The sequence below is a fragment of the Cydia strobilella genome, chromosome 7 (genome assembly GCF_947568885.1).
Source record: "Cydia strobilella chromosome 7, ilCydStro3.1, whole genome shotgun sequence".
Taxonomy (NCBI): domain Eukaryota; kingdom Metazoa; phylum Arthropoda; class Insecta; order Lepidoptera; family Tortricidae; genus Cydia; species Cydia strobilella.
The window spans coordinates 17,330,573-17,348,569 of NC_086047.1; the positions used below are offsets into that span (position 1 = coordinate 17,330,573).

Sequence of the window (17,997 nt, forward strand, 5' to 3'; positions counted from 1 at the left end):
CATATTTACTTTATTATATAGTAACCGAAAAGGAATATATTCAAAGAAATATGGAGAGGTGACATAAAAAAATCTGTAAAATTTCGCGAAAACTCTAGATAATCAAAAGGGTTTCAAACGTTTTTATGGATGGCGCCAGCATAGGTGTTACTTGTCCCTAGTATTTTTCTATGAGATTTGACTTAATCTAGGCCATAAAATTACAAAAACACAAGGATAAGGGTTGACAGGTAAAATCTATGCTGGCGCCATCTGTAAAATACTTTGACCGGCCAACCCCATTAGAATGATAGTGCCACTGCTAAAATGTATAACAGTTTTGTAAATGCGTATTTTGATAATTATTTTTTGAAATAAATCTTACAATACAAATTTAACTATTTTCTTAATTTTGTTTTACAGTAATTTTAATTTCCATGATTGGTATATTGGAATGTTTTTAATGGTTCCCTATGGTGTTGCAGAAAGTTTTTTGACATATATTTGTATTGCATAATGTTACTTGGCAGAAATGTCGTTTGACAGAATTACCTTTCGGATACTGTATTTCGCATAATATTACTTTGCACAATTTCTTTCTGCATAATATTATTTGGCAGAAAACCCTAACCTAACCCACTTAGAAAATTCTGCCAAATGAATATTAATAAATAATAATAAATATTCTTTATTTGCTTAAAATATGGTACAATGAGATGGTATAGATAATATATTTCTGCACTTAGACATATTTTGCTACTTAGCATGCAAATGTACACTTAACCTAAACTCATTATGCGAAATGAATTTTATGGCAAGTATATATTTATGCGAATGTATCATTCGACTAAAAGTTTTCTGCGATACGTATTATGCGAAGTGTATTTCTGACAAATAATATTCTGCCAGATGAGGGGAACCCGTTTTTAACCTGATTGAACCTAAGCTAGTCAACTAGTAAAAAAATGTAATTATAATAAAACTGCACGTGTATACGTTCAGGGGAATTCCTTACGTTTTTTTACAACAATTACGCATTACAAGTAATTTTTGATCTCAGTTACAAAGATCATTATCGTTAACTATAATTGTCAAGATTTGCCGATACATCTTCAGTCTTCACTTCTGAGTCATAGGTAAAATCATAGAGAAATAAGTAAGGATAGTGCTAACTCCATACATCAGTTTTCTTACCAAAACGCGGGTTATTTCGTAGTCGACATCTAGCGTCAAGTAGTGGATTTATCAGTACCGCTACTTGACACCAGATTTCACGAGTGTCGCGACTGACGAAAAATGTATTGCTAACACAAATTTGACTAATATTACAAGCAGAAAGAGTTGATAATAGAGTTCCGGTTGATCCGGTTATAGCATTAGACTTTTCGTTAGTCGCGACATCTATTGTTAAGTAGCAGTACTGATAAATCCACTACTTGACGCTAGATGTCGACAACGGAAATAACCCGCGTTTTGGTAACAAAACTGATGTATGGAGTTAGCACTATCCTTCCTTTTTTCTATGTGGTAAAACGTAGATATTTATGCACGAGCTTCGTCAAATGATTATTGATATTTTAATACTATTATTTTTGCTGTCCTGGAGTAATGAGGTCTTGGGTTCCAATCCCGGTAAAGGCATTTAATTTTGTTCACTAATAATTCATAGTTGTCTGGTTGTCTGTTTGTTACCGTGAGACTAGGTCTGTGTAAGATTGTATGTATGTAACTGTACATAATTAAGTATTAAAACAATCCTGTGATGTTTTTATTAAACTTGCTTTCAGTTCGTTTCATAAACCCACACTCGTATTTTAATGCCTTTCATTATGTAGCAGTGACATAAACTACTATACTGAAACAGCTGCTAATGTTATGAATGAAATAACTTCACCGAAACTACAACATGCAAAATAATTCACAACAGCATCATGGAAAAATCTTTTAACATTTAGATTGAAAGTTAATGATGCTGTAGGTAAAGTGCCTCATTAAATGCATATTATTATACTAAGAAGTACAATAAAGTGTTTAATTACGTTCGTAGAATAAAATAATAGCTATTTTATATGGCTAATGGTGGGCACTAAATGCAAGCACACGCAGTGATACGGGACCTTTGGACAGCAGCAGTGTCAAGGGCGCTGAGGAAGAAACTTAGATATAATTCATAAAAAATCCATTTTTTTTTAAATTCCTTAGACTAAAATGACAACCACAAATGTCAAACGTAGAAATAATGTGACCAGCTTAAAACAAAGTGCTGATCTTTGATTTCGGTTTGTAAATAACAGATAAATATTAAATTAATTTTAGATCAAAATAAACAATATTTTAAATCTACTCGCTACATGATAGGAAATAAATAATGTCTCGTCTACGCACGGAAATAAAATCTACTCATTACTAATCTACTCAAACGTTTAAAAAATGACATTGACGTATCGCCGACCTGACGCAACGCCATTTTGGTATTTTTGGTTTACGTATTCCGCGTATTCGACATTCGTTTGATTCGTTACTTTACGAGATAGTGATCGGATGTATTCAGTGCTTTTTCTCTCGTTTTCATTAAATATAAGTACCTCCGAATGGTTTATTTTCGGTTGTACCGGTTGTAGCATATCACTATTTATAAGACGTAAAGAACTAGCAACACATGAAATGTCATTTTAGTCTACACTAACAATAACTTGATATGTTACATGTTGCATTACATTGCCACTGTCAGTGCCGGCCCGAGTTCTTGATCAGGGTAGAGCGAAATCGGGTTTTGGCGCCCTTCGTTGAAGCTTTTTACCCAAAAGCAAAACGAACCGTATTATGGGCCCGCGTCACACTCGCGTCTTTTAAAACTATTTTTTTTTCTCTTTTGCCATTTTGGCGCCCTCCTTGCCATCCGGCGCCTAGAGCGACCGCTCCACTCGCTCTACCCTAGATCCCGCCCTGGCCACTGTTGCGGATAAAATGCAACTTTCTAATCAGTTTTTCAAAAATAACGAGAGCATTTACGAGCTGGTGTGTAAAAATATATTCTACAGCTAGAAAGACATACAATTTTTTACGTCGGAAACAGATGCCTCAACCTCACTAGTTAGTTAGTTAGTTTTGCTGGGCATTTTCCGCAAATCGACATCCAAATGTGCCTATTTTGCGTGAAACGAGGTAGCGCTACTCTAGCCACCCCAGCTCCTCCACGAAGCCTAGCAAAGTCTTCAGGTTGCTAGTTGCCTCTTTTAGTGTGCATGGATTACCTAGGTATTTGCTCCTATACACTTCTACCTGTTTACAGTCTAGGAGAATATGTTTTGTTGTTTCTTCTTCCATGCACGCTCTGCACATGGGGCTATCAGTTTTACCCATATTATGTAGGTGTAACACTAAACAAACACCTCAACCTCACTGTCCAAGGCCCTAGATCACGCGGCCGCGGTAGGCCTAAGAAGCGCTGGCTGGACGTCGTGATAGCGGACATACAAGAGAACAATCTTACACTTGAGGATGCCGAAGACCGGGCAAAGTGGAGATTAATTAGGAAAGCGGACCCTGTGGCGCTAGGCCGGGTAAACGCTAGGTCGAAAAAGAAGGTAGAAGACACGGATGAAAGCGTGGTCAGAAACAAAACAACGAAAAATTCGACGCAACTGCACCAAATACCAAACATCCGCACATCCGGACAATTTCGCCACACAGCCTTGCTATCCAAATATTTATACTAACTAACAATTTACCTTCACACACATAATCGCCGAACATGATTCCACGTTTTGCTAAAGAACCGAGGGTCAACTTTCATAAGTGTTGTGAAACTCATGTCAATATTATGCTAGCTGTCAATGTCAATTTAGCTATAAAGCCTTTCTGGGTTAAGGTGGCCGAGTTTGGGTGTTGAGCTTTAATAGAATCGCAATTAATAAAGACGTTCGATATGGAATGTGTGTTTTATTTCCCTAGATGTCGCTGTACTTAGTAGAAACTAGCTAACGATTGTCTAACGTAGAGCCTATATCAAAAAGTTTCGTAAAACCCCCCATGTATTGGGTCAGCCGCATTCGAGGGAAGCCAGTACTGTCAAACTGGTTTCATTTGGCAGACATTCAGACGTACTCTATGAGTAACCACAGTTGAAATGAAACCACCCATGTATTATATGTTATTTTTCACATCACCAATTCGAAAAAGGGGTTTTTCTTCCCTGCTAGGAGGGATCAAAGTGGCACTTTTCTTCCCTGCTAGGAGGGATCAAAGTAACACTTTTCTGTTCTAGGACACTATTTTTGTATTTTTTTGCACATTATTTTTTTAGATGATATAATATTTTTAAACATCATAATTACCTCATAGGCAATGTGAAAAGCAGTATGTGTCGCATGGTAGCAAAATTATTTCCATCTTGGGCGTAGGCGTAACACACTTGAATCCCTCACTACGCTCAGGATTCTACTTTAGAATCCCTCGTTACTCTCGGGATTTTATTATAGTTAATACTTTCAACTAGTAGAATCATATAGGTAAACAAACCAAAAGTATACAGCTAAGATACGCAAGCAGAGCTGCCGAAGCCCGCGATACCTTCATACTCGTACGCGCCCCGGCCGCTAGGCCTAGCGCTCCCGGCGGGTTGGTCAACGACACCTCCTCGTAACTCATGAGGCCCTGGTACCTGCTTCTTGCTAAATTCAATTTTAAGACAGTTTTTTTCTCGATTTTGGCCACCGTAGCCTATGGAGACTAACAAGCAACGCTAAGCGGTTTTCGTAGGGTATGAATGTTGCTATATGAAGGGTGTCACATGCGCGTTTCTGACTTATGAAGCAATTGTTTCTACTCCAACATAAAATAAAATGTGTTTGTTGGCCAACCAATCACAAAGCAGATGCGACGCAGCGTGTTTAAGTAGGTTAATTTGCATTGAATCGAGTCTCCTTAAACAAGAAATATTTTATCGAAATGTATGAAGTTCTATTTTCAAAATTTTTATACTTGACTAAACCGTATCGATAAAATTCTTATGCTTGAGTCGGAAGTGCCATAGACTATCCAGCGTTGAAAAGAGTAAGGTTGTAGTGTTGCATATGAAGTTGTAATACACAGATTATACTCGACGAGTAGAAAAAACAAATTTTAATCGGACAAGCATGAGACGCTAAAGAGAAAACTTTTGAAATTTCAGTGAAGTACGAGAAGCAAATATGTAATACTTGATACTTTACAATATGCAAAAATATGCAATATGCGTAAAGGTACAAAAAAAAATCACGGGATCCTATGCCCCAATGACTTTCGATCTGAATCCCTTAGTTTTCTAATATTTTTTGTAGCTTATTATATTAAGAGCAACGGCTTTAAGCAATATAGTGTCCCATATTTACTTCAAAGTTCATTGTCTTCGAGATATTTTGCATCTAAGTTGAAAAATTTTAGGCCATAAAACTGGTTTTCTATAAAACCGGTTTTAGAGACATCTAAGACGAATCCAAATATGTAGATTTCGTATATGTAAGATCTTTCACAGCCATCGAGATACGAAAAAGTGTTTTTTTAACAATGTTGAAAAAAACCGGATAATTGCGAGTCGGATTCGCATTCTTTTTAGTATTTGTTGTTATAGCGGCAACAGAAATACATTATCTGTGAAAATTTCAACTGTCTATCTATCACATAGCTTGGTGACAGACAGACGGACAGACAGACAGACAGACAGACGGACAGATGAGTCTTAGTAATAGGGTCCCGTTTTTACCCTTTGGGTATGGAACCCTAAAAAAACGAACTATAATTTAATATATCAGCCAATTGCAAGATTGACCAAAAAATTCTATGCATAACGTTTCGGGTACAATAGACATCAACGGGAGTTCAAGGTGAACTTATAAGTATTTCATTCCAAATATTTCAACCCATTTCTGTCAGTCTTAAATAGTAAAAATCATTTATATAATTTACAATACTAATAAATACATTTCTATTAGTGTTTTATTAATCAAAAATATACATAATACATACAAACAATGAGGAAGGAAAATAAAATAAATACCTTTAGTTCATTATAGTAAAAATCATTTATATAGTTTACAATACTAAGAAATACATTTCTATTAGTGTTTTATCAATCAAAAATACATAATACATACAAGCAATGAGGAAGGAAAATAAAATAAATACCTTAAAACTAAAAAAATATAAAAAAAACGTCCCTAAAATCCCCTGCTTCCGACACCGTATCGGTTTGCACCGCCAGACAGAAGAAACCCGCTCAATGGTCCCCCGAGATACCTATCGGACGTTCCGACACCTTAATATTTTTTTGGTATCGGACAACCAAGGACCCATGGTTTCTATAGCAAGCGCCGCAAACTCATACTCATTCATTAAAAAACCGGCCAAGTGCGAGTCGGACTCGCGCACGAAGGGTTCCGTACCATTACGAAAAAAAAAACAACAAAAAAATCACGTTTGTTGTATGGGAGCCCCATTTAAATATTTATATTATTCTGTTTTTAGTATTTGTTGTTATAGCGGCAACAGAAATACATCATCTGTGAAAATTTCAACTGTCTAGCTATCACGGTTCATGAGAAACAGCCTGGTGACAGACAGACAGACAGACGGACAGACGGACAGCGGAGTCTTAGTAATAGGGTCCCGTTTTTACCCTTTGGTTACGGAACCCTAAAAAAGAGTATTTGCGACGCTTTATGGGCTTGGTCAGCGTAACTGTAGTTACTGCGTTTTAACTTTGAGTAGCAGTGCGAGATACGAGATTTTTTCAAAATAGTGTCGATTTGCTATTTGTCCCTCATTTAATCAATGGGCAAATTTACCATCCACGTCAACATTGGCCGGTTTCTCTTTATGCCCTTTAATTCAAAGTTCCAAAAGTACGTACGACACATAGGTCAGCAAAAAAATTAGCTTAGCACCTTTGCATACAAAAATATACGCAGGACTGCTAGGCTAATAGTTTTTCTGAATAGTTCTGTTGCAAGCAGGTTTGGTTAGCACTCGTTCTCTAATTATAATTATAACCAGTGACACCTTCAGTTAAGAAATACTTAACTGGGACATAGTTCATGGTACCATCGCATTTGTGAAGCGTTACGAACTAAACTGAAGCGACATAAGAATATCGAAATTATTGTTATTATTTGGAGCCTTACGTGTTCAATTTCTCCACAGATCTCTGTCCAATGCTGTGTCTGGCCACTCCTTCAAAAAGGAGTCTAGTTCACCCCGCCATCGCCGGCGGGGTCTGCCATGTCCCCGATTTGAGTTTTCGGGCTCCCAGTCTGTGGCGATTTTACCCCACAACTCATTCGGCATTCGGCAGACGTGACCAGCCCACTCCCATTTCCGTCTCAATTAAAAACTTGGTTTTGGTGTACATGATAAACTATAAGCGATATTACAATGTAAAAAGGCAAAAAGTTGATTCCCATAAAGATTCACAAAACTGACAGCGATTAACTTTTCTTAACTACTCACGCTAATTGGGTACACTTTTTTTTTTCAAAACTTATTACGTGTATATTATTATTTATTCACAAGTTGAAACATCGAATGGAGAATATTCCTACGTATTCTTAATGTTTACATTATAATTTTTACGTATGGAGCGTAATAGGTAGGTAGGTAGGTATAGGTAAATTATAATAATTATGAAATAAACAGTATAATTTAATTATAGAATTCGATTATAAAAATAACAAAAGGTGAGCAAAATTAATGAAATTCACGAAATTATTTTGAAGTTACGTAAATCCGTGCGTAAATCAGGTATTTATAAAACAAATGGGATCACGACCTCATCAATCAGTACCACATGGAAATAAACACTGTATTTATTTTAGAAAATTCACACAAATAAAGACATTTTTCCATAATTCAGTGACGTTTTTTGCCACATTAGGCGACGTCAAATTTTGATCCCGTGCGTAAAAGATCAACTTTGACTTTGACCTCATTAGGTGCGGATGAAAATAGTTTTTTTTTACTTGTTTTTTTACTTGCTACCTACTTTTATTGTTTATCCTGTTGAAACATTTTACTACATAGAATCTTCGACCATTTCATTTTGAAATTCGTCAAAACAACAATTGCGTTATTCATAAACGTCTGTCAACTCTGAAAAGTCACTAACTGTCATTTTGACATTTATGTTTGTTAGAAATGGACAAAATTAAACAAAGCTTTGGTCATTATTATGAGTAAGGGGGCGAGTTATTGCATATAACCTCTAAAAATGTATTTGAAATATAGGTACGTATGTTCCTTTTTTATAGCTTTTTTTTAATATAATATAATTATAAATAAAGGACATTGACTATAGACGTAGTGCATGATAATTAATAATTTTCCATCGTATTTTCACGGAAACGTACGAAGGCATTTTCACTTAAAAATGTACCATTAATTTTTTTCGAAAATCCATTAACTTTTGGGTTATTTCTACTCAGGATCACGAGGACTATCGATTAAAAAAAGAAAAAAAATGTCCCCAAAAAAATGACAGTTTTGTAACGCATTTTCACATACATTTTGTATGGACCGTTACAAAACTGACACCCAAAATTAGTATGAAAAACTGGGGACACTCTTTTTTGGTATCCTGCCATTTCGCCGAACTTCTTTTAGCCGAATTTCACTGGGCAACCAACATTTCGCCGATAATTCACTTTGACAACTAACTATAGCCTGTATGACAACGTTTCATTTGGCAGAATTATTTTAAAGCAGATTATTATAATGATTCACAACTTTTGGGATATATATCATTTGTCAAATGTTTCACTAGGCCAAACAACTATTAAACGAATATTTCCTTTTTTTTTGGCTCATTCAATAGTACGTGATTCTGAGTCTAAATAACCCAAAAATTGATGGTTTTTGGAAAAAAAGTAAATGGTAAGTACCATTTTTTCTGAAAACCCCCACGAACGTCATGCTATTTCAGTCAGTCTCGGTACAAAGAGTACTGAGTTTGACTGAAGTAGCATGACACATACGAACGTGTCCAAGAAAATACGATGGAAAACAATTATGCACTACATCTGTACATCCTATACAAGTTAAGTTACAATGTAAATTTATTATACACTTTACTCTGTGCATAAATATAAAACATATTAGTAGATAAACATAATCACGCAAAAAACCTTTATAGCGCTTATACACAGATTGATATCACTTCCTTATGAGCATAATGCATGTCATGATGAGCATTCCTGGATGCCAATTCTAACTTACATTTTGACATCTAAATGATGACTTGTTCTCATTAGCCCGTGCTTCTCGCTCGCACCAGTACATGTACGGACAAGTACGAGTGAAATGCACGCGCAAATGGTAACTAAACGATATCATTCGTCAAACAAATCGCCAGCAACATGTTGAGATGAGGCTGTTTCCTGGCACTTTATTTCTACGTTTTTCTTATATGTTTACGTTTACGACTAAAAATATTTCTATTTTTTTTTAATACCACGACGGTGGCAAACAAGCATACGGCCCGGCTGATGATAAGCAGTCACCGTAGCCTATGGACGCCTGCAACACCAGAGATATTACATGAGCGTTGCCGACCCTTTAAAAACCTGTACACTCCTTTTTTGTAGAAACCCATACTAGCCCCTTTGGGAAAACCTCGGCAGGGAGCTGATTCCACAGCCGAAGCGTCCGCGGGAGGAAATTCCTCACCTATTTATATTCTGATGGCAAAGTGTACGTTCCTATTGGCCTTCAGTCTTACCCTGCTTAGTGAACAAAGCACAAAGTATAATCCTCAAATGTCAAGAGTCATTATATTAAATAATTTACTTAAACTGTTATCTGCAAGGTTTTGCAAGACTGCATACAAAATATGATGCTGATCATATCATGATGTACGTTTATATGACATTTATAAACAATGTGTATACGAGTGGAATCTAAATGCATAATTACTGTTAATTAGTATTTGAATCATGTAACGTTTCTAGAATATTTTTTTGGATATTGTACGACCGGCCGGCCGGGTGGTCTAGTGGTCAGGAGGTTAGCCGCGTAAGCTGAAGACGCGGGTTCGATTCCCGCCTCGGCCACCGGTGGACTTGGTCACTTTTTCTTGATGATATCTATTTCAGTGGATTAGTTTACTATTGAAATAATATATAGGAACAAATAGATTTTATCTACTAATGTATAAAATTAGTTAATTAACTTTATGGTTAAAGCGTGTTTCGTTTAAAATAAAGTTAAGTTATCCTACTGCTTCTACCTCTAGATGGCGTTGCGCACACAAATGATTGAATTAAAAGAACTAAATATGCAATAGATTAATAAACTACCGGTCCAGCTAAGAATCCATTAAGAATGTGAATCTCAAAAATCATAATATACATATTACAAAAGAGGTTTTGTAATCCGGCCTTCTGAGGCTGGTCAGTGGACCGGACGGCCTCGCGGTCGAATTTGACCAAACCCTAACTACGACTATAGCGGTCACTGCCATCTCGTTCCAAATTTATAATCATAGTCCGTGTCCTTGACTGACAGATGGCATGACCAAAAAAAATTAAGAACCGTTATAATCCAACGATCTTTTGTTTTTACGCGTCAAGTACGAACGTCTTTGAATTTAGAACTTTTGTGTCCCTTTAGTGCAATTTCTCCCACATTTAATTTATTTACACTATATAGCACAATAATAATAAATGCTAATAGAGGAATTAATGCCTTAAGGCATTCTCTATCCGTCAACCATAGGATAAAACTGAAATTTTCTAAAGTGGGTGCAGTGTGAAAAATATTTCAGAAAACAGCATAATTTTAACTAGACCATAGAGTAACTTATACTAGAGCGGTACTGTCATAGTAAATTTTGTAACCCCAGTAAATTCACTGCCATCTGTCGACACACTTTAAAACTAAAAATGAAGATTTATAAAAATACGATAGAATGTATTTAAATATAGATAAATGATTCTTTTTATTTGCATTAATTATTTTTATGATTTTGACCCATGTTCTTTTACTGATATGCGTTAAAATTGTTAAATAACAAACGAAACCGTCAAGGCGATCTATACGACTGTAGGCCAAAACTAGTAGCGCCCTCTGAACGAGAATCAAATTTTCTTGATTTTCGAGGCACGTTTTTTCCTTAGACTGTATCTATCTATTACGGAGTTATATCTATCGTTGACTAGACTCTAAAACATAATACACATGGATACGATACATTATACATTGATTTGTCCTGTCATATACTACAAAATTAAATACAGTTTCAGAATAAATATGTATGTATGTATGTATGTTTCTATATGTAATTTATCAGAATTATAAGTTTTTCAGTTGTTTACAAGTTCTAATAAATAGGTATCTTTTTACTTTTCTCCTTGCACCATTTTTACATGTGTCTGTTTGGCTCGATGGTTGACTGGTAGAGAATGCCATTAGGCACTAAGTCCGCCATTTGTACATTATTTTTATGTCTTGTGCAATAAAGTTTAAGTAAATAAATACTACCTTTATATACTTTAATTTCATTGAAACTGAATCAAAACTACTACCGTAGGCGTAGGTAGATAAGTGAATATTATTATTTGGCCTTCGTCGTGTTGCGGATTTTCAATAACTGACTCTTTAACAATCGTTAAAAGTCAACCAATGTCAACGATGTAAACAGGAAAAAAACATTTCGCGGACTTTCGAATGATCCATGGTCCATGGAACATGGCGGATCGTGCTCCAGACATTTCATTTTTATTTTTTGCATTCTGCTGTTAATTTATAATTTTGATAGCATATTGTGCAGTGAATGGCAAACGTGACGGGTGCAGTTAATGAAGAATTCTTCTGGAAATGCGAATAACCAATTCTTGAACATCATTCGGCGGTTCGTGGTCTCGGCCGCCATTATGCTTTGTACTGCTGCTCCAGCTATTATCTAGTGCATCGTGAAGACCTTATTAATATGCATTAATACTTTGTATTGTGAAATATGTTTCTTATCCTTATTCTGTACTTGACTTTGGCAAAGGCCCTAGATGCTGCCATTTCTCTAATAAATAAATAATAAAACATTTCCCAAATATAACTGATTTTTCCACAAAAATGTTAAAAAGATTGAAGAGCCAAGAAAAAGTATTTTGAATATAATAAAACATTTACATCAAAAAGGACGAAGGATTGCGTAACATTCATAGATGTACCTTTTACCTACATCAATGTTAACATTCATAAACAATGTTTTGAAATTAGTCGTTGACATGACCATTTTGTATGACGTATGTACATTATTGCCGTAATAATGTAAGCTGTTTGTAGCATTGAACTATTATAACTAACGTATAGCACCGGCACAGAGAACCAGTATTTTGCGCCATGAGTTGCTGCCGTTTTGACATCAAACCGTAGAAGCGGAGCGTGCATCTCGCGACCTAAACGCGTAAGCGCCATGAATGACGTTTTGGTCGCATGGTACAGGTTGTGTTGTGACAATTTCATTATTTGGTAAGTCGTATCTATAGTAAACAAAAAAATAACTCAATGGTTTGTAGCGACACTTTCTCAGGGCCAAATAGAATCTTGTCAGGCTTAAAAAGTATTAGGAAGACGACTATGGTACTTAACAATTTACTTTAATAGAAAAACTAAAACTCGTTATGCTAAAACAGACATGAGCAACTTCCCTTGACAAATAACAAATTATTGTAATAAACATAAACAAATACGAGTAATGTAATATTCAAACGGGTCTTACGTTTTTTAAGTTTTACATTTCTCGAACGTCCTAAACCCCTAGTCATGAAATTTACACTGGGGCCTAGTGTACATTTCATTCGATAGCGTGACGAGCGTTCGCGTTTGCGTTATGTCTATTTTTGTATGGGAATTTGAACAGCGCGCCAAGCGGGACGTTTTGGAAAGTCAAAATCCCATACAAAATGGCACTTAACGCAAACGTCACGTCACGCTATCGAATGCAATTTACACTAGGGGTACTGAGGGCCTACCGCGAACCACGTTTGAAGTGTTGCCTCCCTGTCACACTTACGTGCGAATTCTCAAGTGCAACAGAGAGGCAACACGTCGAACGTGGTTCGCGGTAAGCCCTCTGATCCTCGTTATGTAGCGACACAGTCCACTGGGTCAAGCAACTCCAACAATGATAAGATTTGTAAGGGCGAAACTCGCGCCGTACTCAAAGTCGTCGTTGCAGTCCCTCACGGAGTACAGTCACTCACTGAAATTTGCCACCAACTTTGCCTAGATGGCGTTATTCATTATTAACTATACCTCTCGAGTCGAATTAATGGTCCATGTGACAGGTCACTTTTATATGATGAAGCTGTCACGTAAAATGCTTGTAAACATTTTTTGGAAGTTAATCTCGTTAATTTTTTCAGAAATGTATTTTTTGAGTAACAAAAATACGGTATTATCATAATTTATCATTCTTTTTAGGGTTCCGTACTTCAAAAGGAAAAACAGAACCCTTATAGGATCACTCGTGCGTCTGTCTGTCTGCCTGTCTGTCCGTCTGTCACAGCCTATTTTCTCCGAAACTACTGGACCAATTAAGTTGAAACTTGGTACACATATGTAAGTTTGTGACCCAAAGATGGATATGTAACGTAAACAAATTAATTTTAAACACGGGGCCACTTTTGGGGGGTAAATGAGAAAATGAAAAAATTAAGTTTGTCAAACGATATCGTGTTACATATCAAATGAAAGAGCTCATTGTGAGAATCTCAAATATATATTTTTTATAATTTTTAATATAAACAGTTTGTTATTCAAGAAAATAGGCAAAAAATGACCTTTATCTCCGAAACTACTAGGTCAAAAATTTTGAAAAAAATACACAAATAGATCTCTACCTATAGATCACCGGAAAACCTATTAGAAATGTGCAGTCAAGCGTGAGTCGGACTTAATTACTTAGTTTTTGATCCGACCCCTACGGGTTATTTTAAAGACATTTCACATAAAAAATACATTGTTTAAATTGTGTAATGTACGGAACCCTTGGAACGCAAGTCCGACTCGCACTTGGCCGGTTTTTTTATATTAAAGCAAGAGAAACGTGAAGCCCGTGAAGGAGCTGTTATAGGAACCATGATTTGACGCGAAATTTAATGCCGCCATCTACCAGCAAAGTTGACGATTGATGCACGCGTATGTACTAGTTTAATTAATTAACTGGTCATCGTCATATGATTTGCGCGTGTCAAATACAGGCAAAGAATCTCAGTAATCGGCCAGTACATATGCCCATTGTGCAACATGGCTCGCTCACGCAAGCGGCAGGATATTGCGTTCCAAGGACTTCGAAACCACTACTATTGCTACTTCCAATTCCTTCCGATCTAGGAACTGTAAAATTAGATAATCGGGTGTGTTACACAACTGTTACAAGTGTTGTGTAAGAATACCCTTGAATTGAAGAAAATCTGAGACGTAGATTTCAGGTTTTTATTGCGTTGTAACAATTTTTAAAGCAAATTCTAAATTTGTATTTGTTTTCAATTCTTAAGTCTAAGGATCGGTTGCACCAAACTGTTTGTCATCATTAAAGAGTTCTTCTTCTTTGTTTGCCATGCCCTAACGGACGTCGGCGACCACCTGGTCCTTTGCCATCTCTCTCCTGTTCTTAGCCATTTCTGCCAGCATGGCTGCGTTATCGACGTTCGTCCATTTTTTTATGTTGTCAAGCCAGGTGACCCTCCTTCTTCCCCTTCCCCTCTTGCCATCAATTTTTCCTTCTAATATTAGTGGCAGTATATTATATTTGTCATTTCTGTATATGTGTCCAAAATATGATATTTTCCTTTCCTTAAAGAGTTCGCTAAATTTTATTGTATAGAATGTTTCATAGATTCATAGTAACTCCTTTTGAATTATGGGATTGTAATTGTAGTATTTATAAAAATATTTGAAGTCGCCTTACGGACCAATTCGACCATACATTGATATCAGAATGATATCTAATCTAACTGATGTTATTCAAATATCGTGCATTTTGCTTGTACATGTGATGGCGCGGGTGACACGCATTTTTTTTTTTATGATGAATAGGCAGTCGTTTGACCACGATCCCACCTGATGGTAAGTGATGATGCGGTCTACGGCGGAGCACGCTTACCTATGAGATACTTATTAACTCTTGCCTTGAAGAGCCCTAGATTGTACTCATGCGGAAACACAGACTCGGGCAGGGCGTTCCACTCCTTGGCAGTTCGCATAAGAAATGTGGAAGCAAAACGCTTCGTGCGTATTTTTGGAGTTCCTACCATATGTTTCAAATGTCAGTTTACGTTCTAATGTCAGTTTACGTCCGAATTGGCCTGTTACAAACGGTAGGTAGCGGACAAGGGCCTGACACTCTTTGATAGAGAAAGAATAGATAGTCTTATTACGATTCCTATAAGAGGAAAGAGAAAATAGTGCCATGCTTTTTCTTTATCACCGACCGGGCATTTTCTCATGGTCGGGTTATGGCATCATAGCAAGGAGGCGATGGCGAAATACCGAAATTTATAAGAGTGAAAGAGGAAAAGTATTGTGCTGTACTGTGCTATACATGAAAGTGTCAATACATGAATATGTCTTTCTCTTACCCCTGGTCGCTCGGTTTCATGTCTATAACTACTTGTATCTATGTCTATGGTAGCGGATATATTTTACAGTATATTTAAGCAAGAATAGGTAGCAGTATCTAACTGTCAACTCAAGTTCAAGTTCAAATTCAAACAGGTGCTTGACAACCGAAGTTTGAATTTTTGTTATTTGGCATTGTTCTCTTACGTCACTTAAATTATTCACGAAAAGTTTCACATTAAATAAAATAACATGTGGAAAAGAAAATAACAAGAAATAATAATTTAAACACGTAGAACGTAGGGTTCAAATACAATACAATTATTAGCAACTCGAACGAATGTATGCCACTATAAAAAAACAGCCAAGTGCGAGTCGGACTCGCCCACCGAGGGTTTCGTACAATTTTTTTTATTTATTTATTTTTTACAAATTTATAGTTTTCAGGGTTTTCCCTGTACTTGTAGTGTAACACAATATTTCTTGACAAATTTCATAGTTCTAGGTCAACGGGGAGTACCCTATACATTTTGATTCCCTTGAGAGTGTCGAAATATACGTTTTTTTGCGGCATAAACGGTCGTATCTTTTTTTATGTTAACTTAGAAGTTTGATTTTTTTACAGCGTCAAGGGGCTATAACTCGATACCTCTACGCGGTCCCGAGATAAAGGGTCTTGACAGACAGACGGACGGACAGAAGGACGGATAACAATGTGATTCTATAAGGGTTCCCATTTTTCCTTAGAACGGAACCCTAAAAATGACAGTCAATAATATGAAATAGTTTTTTTAATGAGGTCTCTTTGTAATGTTTAATAAAAACAGTTGAAAGAAGCCTATTTGTAAAACAACTGAAACACATTGCTCAATAGAAGTGATGCTATTTTGAGTGATTGCCGCTAAAACACAACAGGAGAGATGTACATATATTTATTTGCATTTTTTAGGAAATGTACTAACTCGTTTATAAATAAACAATGAGTATAATTAGACGTACCTAATTATAGGGAAAAGTATACAACTTGCAAAAACTAACCAGTAAAATTAGAACTTACAATAAAATAGTTTGTTACGATACAAGTGCGGAAAAGAGGAAATTCGAAACGATTGGCGATAAATTAAAACACGACCGCAGGGAGCGTTTTAAATCGACACGAGTTGCGAATTACCTATTCGCACGTGTATCGTACAACGTTTTACAGTACATATGGCCCTTCAAACTTTCGACATATGCACGAAAAGTGCTCTTTTACGCACTAGTGCGAGATAGTAGCACCATATGTACGGTAAAATAAATTAAACGATATTTTTTTGATGGCAGTTCCTTTTAGCTACACTGCGTTTCTATACTTTCTATAAGGGCTCATTTAGACGATACGGTCGGTTTGATTTGTCGGCTGTATTGCTAATCTAACCTCAAAAGTCCGCAATGTAACTAAACTCGCATTCGAGTTTGCGCACCGTCTAAATAAGCCCTAAGTGTATGTAAAACTTTTTATTGTTTATATATTTTGTTCAATTAACATATCACTAAAATGGTGCGGGGTGTTCTAAATCTTCCTTTTCAACGATCACTTAAACTTGGTCAACGAAGGTCAGGCGTTGTTTTTTATGTTAAAAAATCTCGAATTTCATCAGCGTCTGAAGTTACTAAACTAAACTTTTCTTAAGCTGCTTAAATATTAATTAACGGAATGAGAATGAATAAATAATGATTGTGAATGTTGAATTCTTCAATGTATATATGAATATTAAAGACATGTATCATTATCATCATTATTATTTAACATTATTGTTTATTGTACTTAAGTTACCTTTTTTTTGACGTTATAACGTCTCATAAATCGATGAACACCGGTAGCATGCACGAAAAAGTGTCACGTTGTGGACAGATTTCCATGGTAACGTTTTGGACAGATCTCCATGGTAACGTTACAATAATTCAATTCAATTCATAAATAAAAGTATGCAAATTTTCGTCAATGTTTTCTTATGAAGTTATCACGCAAAATTATCGTCCGTAAACCGACTTTACAAACAACCATTTTTCTTTGTTTAATGCTTGCACCTTCTACTCTTTCTGTTTGGCCTAATGGTTTAGTGGCAGAGAATGCCATCAGGCATCAATTTCGCCATTTGTACTTTTTATATTGTGTTAAGTTTAAATAAATCAATAACGTGTTATGAAAACATCCATCTTAGGATAGATTTTCGTCCTTGTCATATAAATTTAGGCCCTTGCCGGGAACCAAACTTTGAACCGCCAGCTAAACTAAAGTAGTTACTACTAAAGCTAAAGTTACCTTTAAAATTAATATAGTTACTCGAATTAATAAGTGATTCACCGAATAAAGTAATTTTATTTATTTTAAATCAAGTTAACTCACTTGATATTTTTTATGTTTTGTTATTGGCGCACTTAAAATTA

General features: G+C 36.0%; 1 protein-coding gene across 1 annotated transcript in view; it reads right to left on the reverse strand.

Moving 5' to 3' along the window:
- LOC134742674 (very long chain fatty acid elongase 7-like) overlaps nucleotides 1-17,997 on the reverse strand; it is a 51,114-nt gene that overhangs the window by 32,654 nt on the left and 463 nt on the right. The window lies entirely within an intron of this gene.